Raw genomic sequence first — 17,146 nt, 5'->3', positions numbered from 1 at the left:
GTGTGAGAGCACTGAAAGCTGAAAATTGGCCTGGGAAGGAAGGGTGTGAATGTGTCTAGTATTGAGCTGGTTAAATGTCAATTATAGTCAATACTATAAATGTTAGGGGTGTATTACTGTATGCTAAAATACAGTGATATGGCTTCTTGTTTAGAAATAGCCACACATTACGACAAAATGTCTATAGAATTTATACAAGAGTGCAAACATCTTGGTACGTACAGTTACCCAAGATGACTACAGGGAGCTTATAAAAATTGTATAATGTCCCTATTGCTTCCAACTCAACCCTGGCTTATTAAATATTAATATAGATGCTGTATTAGAAAGGCGAAGAGATGTCTTTGCTCTTTGTATGTACAGAGTCTGCATAATAATATTTTGTGTGTTTATAGAGCCTCATATAGATTGAAAACATTATAGATTTAATATAACAGTTTTTAGAATACAAACATCTAAAACATATTTGTCTCATGCACGTAAGCACATATTGTAATCTTTTTCTATCTACCTGATGTGTTCTTAAAACACATTCCGTGGCATCCAAACACTATGCATAATGTCATATTTTCTTGCTCACAAGCGTATACCATTGAGCAAAAAAAAAAAAAAGCACAATATTGTAAATTGTCTTCCCTTTGGAACCTATATTAGGCATTACTGCAGCATGTAGCATTTTGACTAATGAAATTGGGGGAAGGGTAGAAACACTACTGAATTGATTATCTTAAGGGATAAATTGCAATACAGCTGTCATAAGGAGCACATGGTGCTGTTCTGTCAATATCGGCAATTAGAATTCTCACTAAAAAATGAAGTACCATTTTAGGACTGGATATATAAGGATTATGAATGTCACTGATAGCGCATTTTGCTGTATATGTAAACTAGAATCATTAAAATACCGGGATTATAATTCCAAGCATTACCCAATTTGGATTTGGGTTTTGAAAGCCAGATTTTAATATTAGGATTATGGATTTAAATAGCAACATGACAATCACTTTGATTTGCATGTGTGGCCTTAAAGATAATTGCTCAGCCAAGGTATCCATTCACAAATGATCCATTTTATTAATCTGATCAAAGATGGCTAGAATTTTGAACACCCTTATGCCTAGTACACACGATGAAAAAATCGGATTTAAAAAAATGCTTTTGGAGCAATTGTCCGACAATCTGTTCATTAGTACACAGCTTTTGAGAGCCAATCACGACAGCTCATACAAAATTAGTTGAAGGGACAAGCATGAAAGTTTTTCCTGTTACAGATAACAGAACAAATCATTTTTGTTTAATAGTATTGGTTCGTAAAAAATTGAGTGACCAAGACCACGCAGGATCAGAAACATGAAAATAACTCAGAAGGAACAAAATCTTCGTTTTCAATGAAAATGCTTCTAAATATGAAAAAAATATTATTTTCAGGATAGAAATATGTATATATGATATAATGAAGTGATATTCTTATTGCCACAATTTAGTAATTTTCTGCAGAGGGATCAAACGTATATGACATCACTTCTGATTATATGTTGTTACTTTGCACACAGTAACCTTTACTAGATCGTATGAGAATTATCATATACTTAATAATACTCTTGTATTCGATATGAGAGTAGCATGCAATAAAGCATGAATGATCATTCATCCGATTTTCCCATCGTGTACAAGGCCTTAGGAAAAAAGTCTTAGGAAAATTTGTACAAAAATTCTCTGTCGGGGAGCGAGGAGCCAGATACACAAGGAGGTGCAATTAAAGGTAGGTTTATTTATACAAAAACAAGACAAGAGTCTATGCAAGTCTGACAGCAACAGCGGATGACTTGGTAGGACTGAAGTACTCCTGCCGAGGTCATCTTCCAGGATAATCCAGTCGAGAACCAGCGGGAACCGTAGCCAAAGCCGGGGTCAGAAGCCAGGAAGAATGGTCACCAGAGCCGGGGTCAGAAGCCAGGAAGAATGGTCGCCAGAGCCGGGGTCAGAAGCCAGGAGGAGTCTTTGCCAAAACTGAGTCAGTATCCAGGAGAGCAATGGGTTAACTGAGCAGAAGCTTGCTGCTGTGCAACAGACAGGACACAAATGCAATGGACAGCTACAAACAGCAGACTTAAATGTGATAAGCCGTCCCCTGCTGGGAGGAGCCTCAGAGGGCTGAAAGCATAAAGGATCCCACAATGCTTTGCAGACACCTAAGATGGATGCCAGCACATGGAGCAGCACATGGAGCAGCACAATCCCTGAGGAAAGGTAGGACCTTGACATTCTCAGAACATTTGAATGTTGTCTGAAAGATTTTGTTTGCTTTTAACATTTGATCTTGGAATGAATGAACTCTACTGAAGAAAAAAAACATATACTGTTAGAAATTAGTTTGAGAAAAATTTCCACCCTGCCCCTTTGAAATTTCTTGTCACTGCAATCAAAAACAAATGTCGATTTGACCCACTAGTGATTAGGAAAACAAACTTTCTTATAACATTCTGTTTATAAGAATTTTCATTTGAAATTCTACCCATTTATGGCCAAATTTAGATTCTTAGCAAATTTGCTACATTTGCACTTGATGTCACACTAGCAACTAGAAAATACTCTTCTGTTTGCACAAAGTGCTTGCTCACCTGTCAATTATCCAGAGAGCATGGGATCACCAGAATTACTAGTACACTTTACAATAATTAATTGGAATTAACTATAGAAGTGGTAGGTATTTTCTTTATACACTGGGCAGTTACTGTATATATTGTTTGGTTCCAAACTAGGCTACATTGGTTGACCAATGTATAGTCCACCTTCCGATGTGACCCATTCTTAAAGGATCATAGAGAGTGACTTCTGCTGAAGCTAATTGACTGGCTATTATGCTGACTCTCTTCAAGTTACTAATGCAGAAACAGACTGTAGATAAGGACGTCTGCCTTTATTCTGACTTTCCTGACGTCCTGGATCAGTGACTCAGAAAGTAATGGAGCCAGAGGGCCAGCATAATAACTAGGCAGCTATCATTATCAGAAGTAGGCCAGCAATGGAAGCTTACATATTTATCTTAGGAAAGGTTTGCATAAAACAATTGTCATGCTAGTCCAGTGGCTTCAGAACTTTCAGAATAATTTACATGGAACAAGAATTCTGACTTCATATGCTGCAGGATGATTCATTTAAAGTGATATTAAAGGCATTTAAAAAAAAAATAAAACATGTTATACTTGTTCTATGCAGTCGTTTTGCACAGAGTAGCCCTAATCCTCCTTTTCTCGGGTCCCCCGAGGGTGCTCCTGTCCCCTCTCTCCTGCCTAGTGCCCCCAGAGCAAGCAGCTTGCTATTGGGGGGCACCCAAGCAGGCTCGTTCCAGAGCGGCTGCTCTGCCTGTTTATTGACACACAGAGCTGTGGCTCGATCCCACCCCCTCTTTCTCCTTATTGGCACACTGGCTGTGATTGACAGCAACAGCTTCCACTGCTGCCAATGAAGAGAGAGAGTCCCCGGAGAGCCGAGGCTCTCGTGCACATCACTGGATAGTGATGGGCTCAGGTAAGTATTGGAGGGGGGGGGGCTGCTGCACAGAGAAGATTTTTTCCTTCATGCATAGAATATATGATGGTCAAAAACCTTGAGTCTTTACAACCACTTTAAGGAAGTTGGTTTAAAAATATTGAAACTAAAGTCAGGCAACCTCCGAGAGAAGCTAGCTATATACAGCATTGTAAACTTCAGTACATGTTTTCATTTATAAGTTCATTAAGTTTAGTAAAACAATAAACATCTATGGCAAATACATATATACTGTAAGTATAGGCAGATGGGTTATGTTGAGTTTGACTAAAAGGAAACAAAAAACTCTGTACTAAACCAGTGCAAAACACGAAGAGCCTTCTTAAAACAGAAGACATCTGCATTTTTCAACTCCATCAAAATCCAAATAAGAGGAGATTTATTTCTGATTTTAAGATACAGTGCTCAGCATAAATGAGTGCACGCCTTTTGAAAAGTAAGATTTTAATCAATATCTCTATAAACATAAGAACAATTTCCAAGGTTTTGACAAAACTGAGTTTTTTCTTAGAACATTTGTTTAGCTCATTACATGAAAATAAGTTTAATAATATAACTTAGATTACAAAATCTTCAGTTTTCCTCAAATTAGCTGATGCTAAAATGAATACACCCCACAACAAAAACTACTCCATTTAGTATTTTGTATGACCTCCATGATTTGTAAGGACAGCACCAAGACTTCTAGGCATGGAATGAACAAGTTGGTGACATATTGCAACATTTTTTTCCATTCTTCAAGAATGGCCTCTTTTAGAGCTTGGGTTCTGGATGGAGAGTGATGATCAACTTGTCTCTTCAGAATTCCCCATAGGTGTTTGATTGGGTTCAGATCAGGAGACATACTTGGCCACTGAAACACTTTCACCTTGTTGTTCAGAAATGCAACAGTGACCTTAGATGTGTGTTTTGGATCATTGTCATGTTGGAAAAGTGCACGACGACCAAGGACCATGGAGTGATGGTAGCATCTGCTCTTTCAATATATATATTTCATCTGTGAATTCATGATACCATCAATGAAATGCAGTTCTCTGACACCATCAGCACTCATGCAGCCCCACAGAAGGACACTGCCACCACCGTATTGGCACAATGCATTTTTCTTTGTACTCCTCACCTTTGCGACCATACAGTTTTGAAGCCATCAGTTCCAAAAACATTTATATTTGTTTCATCACTCCAGAGTACAGAGTCCCAGTAGTCTTCTTTTTCAGCATGGGCCCTGGCAAATTCTAGGTGCACTTTTGTGTGCATGGGCTTTAGGAGAGGCTTTCTTCATGGACAACACCCATGCATGCCATGCGTCTGCAGCGTACGCCATATTGTGTCACGGGAAACAATCAACGCAGTTAGACTTTCTACTTCTTTAGCTAACTGCAGTAAACTTGCTGTCAGGAATGGACTTGCCAACGGTGGTGGGACTCACCTGCCTTGTGGGCTGCAGTACCAAGGCTGGCCAGCGGGTGCTCTCAGCAACCAGAAGCTTACTCCTGCAATCAGCCATCACCTGAGGCTGATTGCAGGAGGTGTATTTAAGGAATGGCCAGACCTGCAGTCAGTGCCTTCGTGTTTGTTTCCCATGTGCCCTGTTTCCTGTATCCTGTCTCCTGCCTGCTTGACTCTCCTGTTTGACTCTGACTCTGATAGAACTCCGCCTGCACTGACCCCGGCTATTCCTGACCATTTTTCTGCCTGCTCCCGTTGTACCTTTCTGCCTGATTGTTCCTGACCCGGCCTGCCTGACCACTCCACCCTCTCCAGCCCTGACTGCACCAGTACCTATTAGTTTAAGGTTTGTTTTGTTTTGCACTGTGTTTGTTTATTTTGTGCAGCTCATAATAAATATTATTATTTAATCATTTCTGAAGCCTGCTGTTTCCCTGTGTCAGTCCACACATCTCTGGTCATACCTGGATCCCTGACACTTGCATGGTGATTTTCTTCAACCCTTCTCATCAGAAGATGCTCCTGTTGAGGTGTTAACTTCCGTGGATGGCCTGGATGTCTCTGTAAGATGCTTGCAGTTCCATCTTTGTTACATTTTTCTATCACTTTTGCTACAGTATTCTGACTGATAAGTAAAGCTTTGCTGATCTTCTTGTACCCTAATTATTTTATTTCTCAGGCCCTATGACATTTTTCTTCCATGTGGTGCCATTGCTGACAGCATGAAATGGAATGGGGTTTTCTTTGTTAAGCAAGGCTGGCAATACATTATACAATTTTCTTGAGAATTTTGCTTTAGACGTGCCAAAAACCATATAATATGAGGTCAAACCTAAACAACACTTTCAATTGTATCCAATTAGGCAGGCCCTTGCACTACATAGGTAATTTGAAGGTAAATCTAAAGGACAGAAAATTGTATGATGTATGGCCAGCCTTATGCCCTTTTATAATCAACTGTCTGCTGGACACCTGTTTAATGAATACTTAGACTCACCTGTAGGTGAATTCTTGTTAATTAGAATTTTGTTGTCTAAAATTTAGCTTTGCTCCTAAGGCTGGCCATACATTATACAATTTCCTGAAATTTTTGCTTTAGATTTCCCAAAAACCATATAACTTGAGGTCAAACCTAAACAACACTTTCATTTATATCTAATAAGGCAGGCCCTTGCACTACATAGTGGAAGGTGAATCTAAAGTAAATTGGGCAGAAATTGGGAAGAAAATTGTAAGAAACTTATATAGTGTATGGCCAGCCTAAGACTTTCATTGGGGTGTATTAATTTTTGCAACATGGTCCTGAATGAATTTGTTAGGAAAAATACTTTTTTGTGTGTGCAAATTAACAACTCTTGTTTGCCATCAATGGCCCGCATTTGTGGGAGAATTTTGTAATATAGTGTCCCATAGAAAACGTTGATTCTGAAAGGAAAGTAAAGGTTTTCTGACAAATCTGTTGGGGTGTACTCATTTCTGCTGAGCACTGTATTGGGTGGGGTCATGCAAATAATTCCTTTTTACCCTGGAGCCATCTGTACATCCAGAATATTATAGAGACGATTATTCCAAACAATGGAATGCATTTATAATAAAGAAATAAATGTCTCTGACTGTACTTGTGCTGCAAATTAGTGGCACTGAATGCATAGTTGACTCAGAAGACATTTGCCTTGTTCCACCCACTAATGTAAAATTATGAATAAAACCTTTTTTTGGACTTGTGAGATTGAGATATGCAGATAGCTTCAGTATTAAGAGGCTCCATTGTGCAATGACAAATATAGTCCTTTGCATTTTCCATGTAATGAGAAATTCGCACATGAGCAAAAGTAAGTATTGATCATCACAGTGCTTTTACCACATCATCCTTAACTGACGACAAAAAAAAATGTAAAACTCTGGCCTTGACAGTTTGCATGCTTATGGGCTGCACGAGTCAGTAAGAAACCTATATATGCACTGTAATTAATTGTAGCCAGGAGGGCCCCAGATAAATCTCTTCAGGGTCAGATGCAGCCCCAGAAGCAGCTGTCATTCTGTCATTCAGAAAAAAAAAATTCACATAATGGACAATTAAACAAATGTTCATATATTGCTCTCTGTTGTATGTTTCTTTGTTTATCTATCTGCATTACTTAAATAGTTGAACCATGGGGTGCCTGCAATAAACCTACTTAAAAAAGCACAAGGTGAGGCAATGAGGCAGCTGAATACATAATATATGCTAGATGAGCACGAGGCACGCATAATTATAAGGACATCTGGAAATTTTATATAATGCCTTGTAAGAAATTTCAGATTTCTTTGGTTTAAGTGCTTGTGCTTGATTATTTCTACATTCTCTTTCTTGAATACATTTATAGCATGGGCAATAAGGATGTGAGTAATGATAAAAAAAAACAAAAAATGAGGGTACTTTTTAGTGCGGTATGTTTGAGTCATTAAATAAGGACATTTTTGCTAAAAAAAAACTTTTATTCATGATCATGGGAACTAGCAAAAACAAACTGTAAAAAAGGTTAGGTTGGGTATATGTTAATAGTTAATAGTTGGGGGACTGAGACCAGAGAGTTTGCAGCCAGAGAAACCTGTAAAGCTTGCTATTCATGCATTGATTTCCTTTGCTCAGCCTATGCTATTACCTTTTGTATCATTCAGCCCTCCCTCTTAGATTGTAAGCTCTAATGAGCAGGGCCCTCTAATTCCTCCTGTATTAAATTGTATTGTAACTGGACTGCCTGCCCTCGTGTTGTAAAGCGCAAACTTTTGATGCTGTATAGTAATAATAATATGGACTAAACACAAGAAATCTAACAGGTTCCTCCATCCACACTAAAAAGCGTGAATAAACAAACCTCCCATGCCAGCCATTGTATTCTGACAGCCGGAGTTGCTGGCTGTCAGAATACCCAAACAGTGTTCAGTTGTCAATTTTCCACCTGGCTCCTTTGACAAAAGTCAATTCACAGGGGCACCCACGGCTCACATTTTGACCGATTCAGCATCAGTCAGCCAGAAATCTGAGCCAAATATGAAAGACTTTACTTATGGCCATATGCTTTTTTTAAATTTCTAATCATGGGACCCTTGATAATACTGCACACATACTTATTTTGAACCTGCAAATTTACATTTCTTGATAGGGCGGCCTGCATACCTAAACATGGCTGAAGTTTATAAAATGACTATGTAACACCCTGCTACAAATTTTGATGTAGGATGTTAAAACAAACACAAGATAGCAGTGTCCTGCAGAACAGTAGCATTCACTCTGTAGAGCAGCCCCATGGAACTTGTATGCTGAACTGCAGGACTTTGTAAGGAACAATGTAGTAAAGAACTAAATTTCCCAGAGGAGTTGGCGTGTGCGCAGGAGTATGTATATAGGAAAGCCCGATAGATGAGACAAGAAGTGAGAAAGGAGAGATCTAGAGAGAGGAGTGTGCTGGAGAGCAGGACCAGGCTGTAGAGAGAGAGAGAGAGAGAGAGAGAGAGAGAGAGAGAGAGAGAGAGAGAAAGGAGGCAAGTAAAGTCTGCTGATCACTGACCTTGCTGCATCATAGAGAGGGCTAATCTGCTAGCAGGTGACTGGACAGAATGCTGCCAGCGAGAGTGGAGGCCTTATTGAAGGAGAGAGAAAGACCACCAGTGTTCACCAGACACCATACCTAGGGTGAGAGAGTTCCAAGTACTGTATAATCCACAATTCAGGACACCTGCTCCAGCTTTGCCATTTTCCTGCACACAGTCATTGCGCCTAGTTATTAGAAGTTGCGGCCTAGTTCCTTCAGCTGCTATTGTCTGACCACACTTAGCACAGTCTTATCATCAGAGTTGATAGCAGGACAGTCAATTCATAGGCTGAACCACCGCTGTGTCATCATCATCAATTAATTCTACTAAGGAGGGCTTTTCCTATAGTGCCAATAGTCCAGAAAAGAGTTGCTCTGTGCCAGCAATCACTCTTACCAACTTAGCCACTTGTTGTTTTAGATTCACTAGTGACTAGTGCCTTAAAGGAACATCACCATCACCATACACCAGTAAACTGCTGCTTGCCGGAGGAGTGATGTTCCTCCCTCTCTTTATTGCATCATTCCTCAGAGAACCATAATCCACACTTCTTCTCATTGTGCACCAACTGGGCCCCATCACACGCGCAGAAGACTCTTCACTGCCTTTAAAGAACATTGGTTGTTTTGGGGTAAAGAGCACTTTTCCTTTTTTCAGGCTATCTCCTTGCCATCAGGTCCTGAGGGCCCAAAGTGATCAAATCTACCTTTTTGATAGTTCTATCTGCTCACTGGGGATGGTAATACTACCTCAGGTTGAAGGTATTGAGTTAGATTCTGAAAAGCAGGCCTGCTAATGCTAACTGAGATTCTGTGATAAGTGTTGTCTTTTCTTAAAGCGGAGTTCCACTCAACCTATCAAAAAATAAAAGTCAGCAGCTACAAAAACTGTAGCTGCTGACTTTTAAAAAACAGCCACTTACCTGTCCCTCGGTTCCGTGGTGTGTCCCCTTGCAGCTTGTTTCACCAGCCATCCTGTATTCCAGTGTGGGCACCTGGCTGTAATTGCTTGCAGCTTCACAGCCAAGTACCCACTGCACATGCGTGAGTAGAGCTACGCTTCGTGAATGGTCCTGTAGTCTTCTGGGACCCGTCACATGTCCCAAAAGACTACAGGGAGGGAGGGAGGACACCTTCTATTTCCGATCACTTAGATGATCGGACCAGAAGTGGGAGCGGGTACCTGTCAAATTTGGGTACCCGCTCCCGCCCTGCTCCCCACAACCACAGCTGGACCACTATATAAAGAATAAGGGAATGACCACCATCACAGCAGGACAGTTGATATTACCACAACAGTATAAGCACCAGGTCTAGTGCACAATAAAAGCAAAAGGACTATATATTGACCACTACCACAGCCAGAACTTCCAGTAACCACTGCAATATAATCACTAGAGCTAAGGAATGATCACCACAATATAGGTAGAGGGGCTATAGATTGATCATCATCACAGCTAGACCTGGCAGCACTCACTGCATTTTAAACACTAGAGCTAGGGAGTGATCACCACTATATAAGCACTAGGACTTTTGATTGACCCCTACCATAGCCATACCTGGTACTACTCACTGCAATATAATCAGTAGAGCTAAGGAATGATCACCACAATATAGGTAGAGGGGCTATAGATTGATCATCGTCACAGCTAGACCTGGCAGCACTCACTGCATTTTAAACACTAGAGCTAGGGAGTGATCACCACAATATAAGCACTAGGACTTTAGATTGACCACCACCATAGCCATACCTGGTACTACTCACTGCAATATATAAACTAGAGCTAAGGAGTGAATACCACAGTATACACACTAGAGTTAGGACTGCGGATCTATGAAGCCCACTTGTTAGACCATAACTACTAATTTAGAATATGCTCACTTGGCAATGAAGTAGTTTACCTGCCTTCTAACATTATCAGATTGCTTCTACATTTAGAATAAACTTGTCAGGTGGTGTATTATAGCTTCTAGTTTGTAAATAGTGTATATGGCTGATGAATTATGCAATGGCTGTTATACTGTAGTTGATATAGCAAGTCATTAGAAGAAAATATTTTGTTAGGATTGCCTGATACAGTCATCAATATTTCTACCAACCGACACACCAAATGTTAATGTGCTAGTTCTGCATTGTTACATTGGAAAGAAAGAGGAGGATGCTGATTTCTGTAATATATGCATGTGTCATGTAAGGTCACTGGAGCTCTGACTGCAGACTCTGATCTTGGTTCATCCAGTGCAGCTAAATCAATAACATGAAAAAATCCTCAACTGAAAGAATCATATATAGATAAAACAGTGTAAAATAAATTTAAAAAACCAAAACAAAAGTACAGTTCCTGCAGAACAGAATATATAAACCCCAAATATGTAGAAAGACTTTCAAATTAGAAAAAAAGAAAATAAAAAAAAAAACAAGCAAGCAGTACAATGCAAAAGATGAACGAACGAAACCAGCGCTCCAGTCTTTATACAACCAAGGCGATGCCAAAATGCCAACCGAAGAGGTGCTGCCCTTTTAAGATCGGGAAATCTGACCACTAGTGGAAAAGAACAGACAAGGGCGCACTCTCATCATGCATTACCGTGGTATAACACGTATTTATTGAATAAAAAGAGGATATATACTCACAAACCAACGTGATAAAAGGCAGTAAAGGTAGTCCACAAAGACAGTCACAATGCATCTGTGTCCAATGATGCAGATAGGCTAACGCGTTTCGGGAGCTGAACCCCCTTCCTCAGAGCTCACAAACGTTGGTTTGTGAGTATATATCCTCTTTTTATTCAATAAATACGTGTTATACCACGGTAATGCATGATGAGAGTGCGCCCCGCACTAAAACATGCATCACACTGCTCCCTGCCAAAGCCAGCCCTACCACTAGCTGGCACAGTAAAACGCTACGTTTACCATATGGGATAGTGTGAAGCTAACCTTACTTTCCACTTTCTCTCTTTTTTGCATTCTGTGAATGGACAAGGGGAGAGGAGGGGCCAGTGGGCAGCACAGTGGCTAAATGGTTAGCACTTCTGCTTGGTTGGTTCGAATCCCAGCCACGGCACCACCTGTCTGGAGTTTGCATGTTCTCCCTGTGCCTGCGTGGGCTTCCTCCGGGTACTCCGGTTTCCTCCCGCACTCCAAAGACATGCTGGTAGGTGAATTGGATCCTATCTAAATTGGCCCTAGTATGTGTATGTATGAATGTAAATTAGGGACCTTAGATTGTACACCCCTTTTGGGTTAGGGACTGATGTGAATGTACAATATATATGTGTAAAGCACTGCGTAAATTGACGGAACTATATAAGTACCTGAAATAAAATAAAATAAATGACAGGATCACCCCTTGTCTATTCACAGAACTTGAATAAAATACAAGGCTATTTGTGACTGGACAAAAGAAAGGAAGGTGGAGCTAATGAAACAATACCTGCACTGTATCAGTGCTGGAACTCTCAGCATGAATAAAGTTGTCATTTCTATCAGTGTTGTCACTGGTGATTCACAGACCTGTTGTTTTTCAGTCAGCACTTGCCCTCACCTAGTCCTGCCCACTGCTTTTACTGAAACCCTCCCACTATGCGCTGCAGTACCCATGAGGGGGTGCATTTGAAAAACACGTAAAGGAGGATTTGGTTCAGTCAGGAAAGGTAAAGGAAGCTTTTCGTTATGAGGCTTGTGCCTCACATAATAGCTGGATTTGGTACTTCTTTAGGCTGTCATACAGGAGCCTTTAGTGTTTTACTATAATTATTTAAGCATTCAGGAAAGAAAGCATTTCTCACTAGTTATGAGTCTTATAAATGCAGCTTATACTAGTATACTGTAGCCAGTTTTTTTCAATTATTGGTAATGCATTAGTATATTTTTTTACACTTGTAATTCCTATTTTATTTTATTTATTTATGTATTTTTTTAAGCACTGATACACTTGTTTTATGTTTTCTCATGGAATATCAGTATATATATATATATATATATATATTTTTTTTTTTAATATTTGTTTATTATAATTTTACAGTGAACCAAAGAACATTATACTTCACAAATGAACCTTGGTGCTCTCACTCAAAAACTTTCTATATATAGTGTGTATTTTTTTTATGTTTTATTTATTTCTATATTTTTTTTTATTTACACATATATAAACTGAGCTATTAGGAGGTGGTATTGTACATGCTCTGTACCTAAAAAAAAGAAAGGTAATTTTGAGGTGTCTTCTTCAGTGGCTTTTAAGGCTCTACTGCCCTTTCATCTGGCAGATTACTGGTAATCAGTTGCAATCAATGGGAAAGCACCAGATGAAGAGGCCTTAGAGCTTGAAAAGGTTGCAGAAATCTCTATTATTGCTAGCTATTAAAGGTAGCACCATAAAATGATATTCATTCTTTTATTCTGTATTTCTCTGAAATCGTGCATATTGTGTTTACAGATCATAATTTTGCACACAAGGGCTAGATCTGAAAAAAAATAGTTTCATTATATTTTATATCACCCATTAAAAAAGTGAAGGAACTGGAATTCTTGTCCATACACAATAAAATGATAGTTCTATTGTCTATTTGTTCTCATTTTTATTTTTTTCTGTGTGTGCTTCTCTCATTTTCCTATATAAACAATACAACAATATGGATTGCATGGAATGAGTACAATTAATCATATGACTCTATCAGTCCTTGGTGACTACACAGTAACCGCAGACAAGTAAAAGCCTATGTGTGAACTGATACGGGTGCTATCTAGGATTTGTGCCAAACCAGAAGTGTTTCCAATGATAGCCATCTAAAGGTGATTTTTGTCTGCATCAGTAGGAAGGTTTCCCAAGGCCAAAAATATACCTCATCTTTTCAGGTGAGTACAGTTCCTCTGTTTATTCAAGTTCTTCAAGGAAATCTGTGGAAATAATGTTGATATGCGTGCTGCCGTTGTTGACATCTTCCAAAAATGGGAATAACTACAATTCATAGAGCCTTACAGCAAACTTTTGACATTGTATTGCTCTGGTCATAGTGTGTTGAAAAATAATAGTAAAATAACGAAAAAAATAGTAAAAAAACCAAATTAAATTATTATTTTTATTTTTTTTTACATGCTGTCACCAGTCAGTGTCCCTGATCACCGCCACACCAGTTATATAATAACACTGGACTGGACTGGTGACAATATGTAAAAAAAAAGAAAATTGAGAATTTTTTTTCTTTATTTCTTCATTTTACAAAAAATTGTAACAAAATATTACTACTTCAAACAATTCACCATGCCACTTACCGTATTTTTCGCCGTATAAAAAAAAAAATTCTGAACTAATGGACTGCAGACACAGTACAGGAGATGACCAGAGACTGCGGACACAATACAGGAGGTGACCAGAGACTGCAGACATAGTACAGGAGATGACCAGAGACTGCGGACAGCACAGGGATGACCAGAGACTGCGGACAGCACAGGGATGACCAGAGACTGCAGACAGCACAGGGATGACCAGAGACTGCGGACAGCACAGGGATGACCAGAGACTGCGGACAGTACAGATGACTGCTGACCTTTGGGGAGGTGGGGAGGTGGGGAGGTGGGGAGCGGGTACCTGAATTTGACAGGTACCCGCTCTTACTTCCGCAGAGTTTTTGTTTGATCTTACCTGTTCCTCGATCCAGCCGCGCGCTGTCTTCCCAGCTTCTGTAATGGCGCTCGGCATGACAGCCGGGTGCCCAGTGCGCATGAGCGAGAAGCACTTGCGCTTTGTGATTGGTCCGGCGGCTTCTGGGATCTGTCATGTGTCCCAGGTACTGCCTTACCATTCACAAAAAGCACCGCTTCTTGCGCATGCGCACTTGGCACCCGGCTGTCATGCCCAATGCCCACACTACAGAAGCCGGGAAGACAGCACGCCGCTGGATAGAGGAACAGGTAAGGTCCCGCTGCAGAGCTGAGCGGCCGGCCCGGTATTCTGACACGGCCGTGGTGGAAATACCGGACCGGCCGTTCCATATTCGCCTTATAAGACGCACTGACATTTCCCCCCCAGTTTTGGGGAAGAAAAAGTGCGTCTTATACGGCGAAAAATACGGTACTATTTACCATGGACTGTTTATTTTCCAAAAATGGGTAATTTGGGGGGTATTTGTACTATCCTGGTGTTTTCGGGCCTCAAGAAATGAGATTGGCCATCAGTACATCAGGATTGATCAATTGTCAGCTACCATGGTTTGTGGACTCTATAACTCTCCAACAGACTAAATGATATACACTAATTTAGGGTATTTTCACCAAGGAATTTTCAGCAATGTAGCAGAATACATTTTGACCTAAATTTATGAAGAAAGGATATTTAATTGCAAAATTTTATAACAGAAACAAAGAAAAATGTTCAAAAGGTTTTTTTTTGTTTATTTAGCAAAAAATAAAAAAAACTCAGTGGTAATTAAATACCACCAAAAGAAAGCTCTATTTGTGTGAAAAATATGATAAAAAATGTTTATGGGTACAGTGTTGCATGACCACGCAATTGTCATTTAAAGTGTAACAACACTGAAAGCTGAAAATTGGCATGGGCAGGAAGGGGGTAAAAGTGCCCAGTACTGAAGCTGTTAATCATAGCCAGTGAGGAAAGAGTGGGGAGTAGGACCGAGCCATGCTCTGCGTGTCAATGGACACACAGAGCCAGCTCAGGAGTGAGCATGCATGAGTGCCCCCATAGCAAGCAGCTTGCTATGGAGGCCCTCATCGGGGGGGAGGAGCCAGGAGCACCAGCAGGGGACCTGAAAAAAGGAGGATTGGGGCTGCTCTGTACAAAACTATTGCATAGAGCAGGTAAATATGACATGTTTGTTATTTAAAAGAGTTGATGCGTTACAATCACTTTAAGTTTTACCTTTAATTCTCCAATTAGCTACTCTCTAGCTCACCAGATCTTTATCAAAAAATCTGAGGGATATATTCTATGACTTGCCACATTTTTTACCACCCCAGCCAGCAAGTGCTAAGCATTATGGGATAGTATTCTGTATATTACTTTATATTATTACATAATTGTTAGAGCTCCTATGGAAAATAACTCTTTACACTTAATACTAACTTCTTTAAAATGTGGCAGGATGTTAAATTCAGATAAAGACTGTAGTTGTAAATCTGCTTCTTTAAAGTATATATAATCCCTCACCTTGTAAAACAACCCATTCAGTTTAAAATAGAAATGAAAGGCAAAACATTTGTGTATAGATATAAAAAAAAATATCAATTTAGTTTTTTTCTTTTTTTTGTGATCACATAACCTCTGTTCTCAGTTGCATAGGGAGCTGGGGAGGAGAATCAGCAACATAGTGAACTTCCCAGTGAATAGATGAGCAAGTGGGGGAGCTGCCAGCACAAGTCTAATAATTTGATTAGCTAGCCTGCTTAGCTAGAGAACTGAGCACGCTGTGCTCTCCTGCCCAGTGTGGTCAGTTTTTAATAGGAAAGCAGAAGAACTGGCATTAATACCAGGGATTTCACATAAAGGAAGCAATACAAAGAGAACAGGATACTTTTTCACACAAGTACATGGTATAGCAGGCACATTTCAGGAATATGAAATGTTGGGTTTACATATTCTTTAACCTTTTACAGAGAATGGAAGTTTAATTTGTTCCTCAAATGCCAAAAACCTTTAATTTCTAGGCACCTACATTTTAACTTCCATAATAGTTACATTCTGTAAACTCCTCATGGATAATCTAACACTAGCTCTGTCCTGCCCTACAACTAGGCCTTGGATGGCCCGATGCATAGATTTTTTTTTTAGGATTGGGCTAAACTAGGTCAGGTATTTCATGAAGGCCCATGTGTCTCATAATCAGATGTTTCTGTAAGAATTTTCTATATTGCGTCTAGTCACCATCCATCTTCGTCCTTTCATTCTCAAACATGTCCCAGAGAAGGAGAAGCATATTGATTTTATAGTCAATATAGCTATTTCTTCAAATAAATTTTATCAATGACTAGTGGATTTATTTCTTTCTACATGAAATAAAAATGTGCCCATACATTATCCCAGTGGACTAGAGTATTGGACAATAAATCATTTGATTCATGTGCCATAATCAACTTCCAAAGCTCCTCGCTTTGGTTGTATAAAATCTTCAATAAGTATGTTGGCCATCTTGACACAGTTTTTGCAGACATGACAACGAAAGATTTGACTCACACACTAATGGCCTGGTCTACTGAAGTGTGAAATGAGGTGAAGTGAATCTAAGTGCAACTGTGTACACTTTAAACATCCACTCATCTGCAGGGAAATTTGAAAAAATAGATCTTTTTGACATGAGTGAATAGTTGAAGTGAACACAAGTGTATCTCACTTCAGTGCACTTCGCTTCACATCCCTATAGACAATAGTAAATTGGGTCCTAAATGTCAACATTTGGATATAAACATATGCAGATGTAGTTGGTAAAGATCTGACCATAGCATCCTCTGGTTATGTTGAAAAGGAGGTAAAGCATATACTGTATGTGCTCATTGAACCTTATTGACATACACTGAATGGAAAGTCAAAGGAAGCTGCTGCCTCCTTAGTAAGAGA

The sequence above is a fragment of the Staurois parvus genome, unplaced genomic scaffold (assembly GCF_062004578.1).
Source record: "Staurois parvus isolate SC_StPar_1 unplaced genomic scaffold, SC_StPar_1.0 ptg000287l, whole genome shotgun sequence".
Classification (NCBI taxonomy): Eukaryota; Metazoa; Chordata; class Amphibia; order Anura; family Ranidae; genus Staurois; species Staurois parvus.
This window is presented reverse-complemented; position numbering follows the sequence as displayed.